Below are 3253 nucleotides of genomic sequence, written 5' to 3'. Positions count from 1 at the left end.
AAGAAAGTTCAACTGCCAGTGCCAATTGACGGTCCATTTTACCTACCTCCATTGCACACGGTGGATGGCAGTACTCAACAGACGCGCATCCTTGATTGCTCATTGATGTTAGTGCATACAGGCACCTCTGGCGGCCCTCCTCCCCATCTGCTTCCAAGTACTATTTCTACGGACATGCCGCTCATTGAGACCCCCCATCCATTGGCCGCTCAGCAGAGGTACGATGATCTCAGCATGACGGGGAACACAACCCGGAGACGGCCTGTCCGGGTGGTTCGACATCCAGTGATACGCACCTCCACCCAGGCGCGGCAGCGTACCTAGGTGCCCCTCTAATCCCCCCCCCCCCTTGTGCCATGCGGTCGTCGAGCCGGGGCGAGACTGAAGAGGGGTGTGATCCTGCATCGCTGCACCACTAACGAGTCCCTACCCAGGTACTAGAAATACTTGGATCCCTCTCTGCAGCTCTGCGCCTCTCAGGTCGTGACACTGAGGCAGTGAAGAAGGTGGCTCCTCGAGGCAAAGCCAGGAAGCAACCAACCAGATTTGACAGGGGTCACCCTCGCAGGCCATCGAGTAACGCACCTGCAACGACCTCACGAGCCATCCGCACGCCCACAGCTAGTTTCCAGGGCACACCTGTCTGGCTTCAGCTCTTTTGTCGGTCTGTCGGGCGCACAGAGCATTCGATTGTTGAACGCGCACCCCCCCCCCCCCCTCCACCCCCCAGGGCCCCCAAAGCACGTACATACCCAAGGGGGTTAACTCAGGATAAGTAGGGCGCTGCCACCCCCACCAACCTTTGCCAGGGCCCCTCTAAACATTTCCCAGCCCCTCAGCCTACCGCCGTTGCCTCTCCTCCACAAAACAAAGCCATCGGGACGAAGTGTGCTCGTGCGAACACCCTCGCCCTCTGGGCTAACACAAATCATGTCGAGTGGCTTTTCGAGGGAGTTATGTGAGGGATCGGCATCTTGTTCTTCTCAACTCCGAGAAACAGTCCGACGTCATCTCCGCTCATCTTGTGAGTCGTGATCTCTGTCACATCTCACCTGAGGCATCAGATAATCTTGCCGTGGGCGCAGCCTGACAGCTCGACGGGCCATGTCCGAAATCACAAAGCATGCCGATTGGAGCCGAGGAGAGCTGCGCGCACGAGACATGAAATTTTGTCGACTGCTGACATCCAGCCATGCCCTCCGACAAATGATGTTCAATTAGGGGGACAACGAATCCCTCCATCTCGTCTGAAATGTGTCTCGCCCCTTTCGAGCAGGACACGATATCAGAGGATGACGAGCTGTATCGAGCCTTACAGCAATCTCGTTGAACTCAATCTTAACCTAAGCAACCCAAGAGATCGACAGCCTCGTGGGCCAATCAGCCGGCAATTTCGAAACCCGAGTCTTGGCACGTGTGCGAGACATGTACAGCAGGTAGTAAACACAAGAAGTACAAGCAATGGCTTCGAGTGTGCTTCTTCTCACAAGTCAAGCGGTAAGGCCCAACACGGTCGAGGCCGAGTTCGACTCCAAAGGGGATCCCGACACAACATCCGATCGTTCCTAACCTTTCCTAAGAGGCCTATCCAAGGAGTCGTTGGCGGCTCGCCGAATTCGAGCCGACATTCCATGTCACTCGTCTTGCGCCACTTGTTGTCTTGAGCAAAGAACAGGCCTGTCTGGACAGGCCCAGCTCCTCAGATGTTGTTTCTCGAGCCGGTCAACCCGGCCACCAGATGTTTAGGTTTTAGGGTTTTGCCTGTTCTCCAAGACACAGGCTCCTCTTCCCAAAGCCCCGCCACAAATACAACCTTCTCTTGGGTGCCGATAGCAATTACTACCCCAATCCATGCATCGGCTGCTCCGTGGCATTGGCTGGCCTGGACTCGACGCTTCTCTGCTCGTGTAACACATCCTGATATGCAGCCCTCTTCGTCCACTGGCAACTGCTCCTTGGCTACCTGCTCCACAACCAAATCAGCCCATGCGTGCACATTTCATTGCCTTGGATGCCGGTTTGAGCTTTCCGGCTAGATGTCAGTCCACCTCCAACGGGACGGGACATCATCTTGGCAGAGACGATATACTCTGATGACTCGAAAGGTCTGCATAGTGGTCTCGGGTCAGAAGTTCCAATTAGGGTTGCATCTGCTCCAACGGACCTAGGCTGCTCTATGTCTCTGTTGCCGTCATTGGGAAGCAGGAAGTATTCCGATGTTGAGCGGGTGGCTTGGTGTAGGCTTGACGGCTGACTGCATATTCGATCCGATCAGTTCCGTGGTTTTGGGCCCTACGATCCATCTCTTCTCAAGCTCATGTTGACATCGACATCGGCAACTTTACTGTAGCTCTGTGCTCGCAGATGGTGAAATCGTGGCCGGCGTCGGGAGTCTTTCAACCCGTAACTTTTGCGGTACGATCTTCACAGGTCTCCGTTTCCTCAGCCTAACTTCCATGCCGCGTTACTTTCGCATTGCGTGTAACGAGGCATCTGCATTCCATATCCGCTGTCCACACAATGTTGGCGTCTAGCTGAATGCAACGGTCTATCGGAGGCAGTGGTCTTCCACTTGACACGGCCATCATCTCTGGAACCGACGAGACCGGCGAAAATCCCAAGCAGCATGTTGCACAGATGGAAGATTATTGACTCGCGAATTACGTCAAGTTTCGCAAGCTCACTGAATTCATCTGGTCATGTCTGCATCACTGTCTCAACAGCATATGCGGCAGAGCCCGATATGTTTGACCGCGACACCCGAGTGTCTTTCCCAACCAGTCCGCTCAGCGCCGGCCTCGCATATCTTACGTGGTACCAGCTCGACGAACAAGTACGAGGCCATTCGTCGTCTGCAACAAAGCCGTGAGGCCATGTTGTCATCGCCCTGTCAACACTCGCCACAGGGAGAGCACGCGCGCGTGAAGGAAGTGGTCGTGCTCTGTCACTCCGACATCGTTAGTGACCCGTGGTTTATCCGCCTGAGGGGAAAGTCTAGATGTTCTCATTGTGAGTATGTAGGATCAACTGAGTTGGTGAAACGTTCTTTCTACGTGCCACAGGATACGGCGTGTGGGGTTGCATGGGTCATTTATCTCGCATATACCATGGATAGCAAATCTCTCACGATGTTTCGGCGACGTCACCGGGGGTGATATCACCAAACGACCATATGACGCCGTCTCTAAAACTCCAGGTTCACTGCCTCGTAAAGCACCGGGTCGCCGCCAACTCACAACAGAAGTACAGGGTG

This window comes from Verticillium alfalfae, genomic scaffold, assembly GCF_000150825.1.
Source record: "Verticillium alfalfae VaMs.102 supercont1.4 genomic scaffold, whole genome shotgun sequence".
NCBI lineage: Eukaryota > Fungi > Ascomycota > Sordariomycetes > Glomerellales > Plectosphaerellaceae > Verticillium > Verticillium alfalfae.
This window is presented reverse-complemented; position numbering follows the sequence as displayed.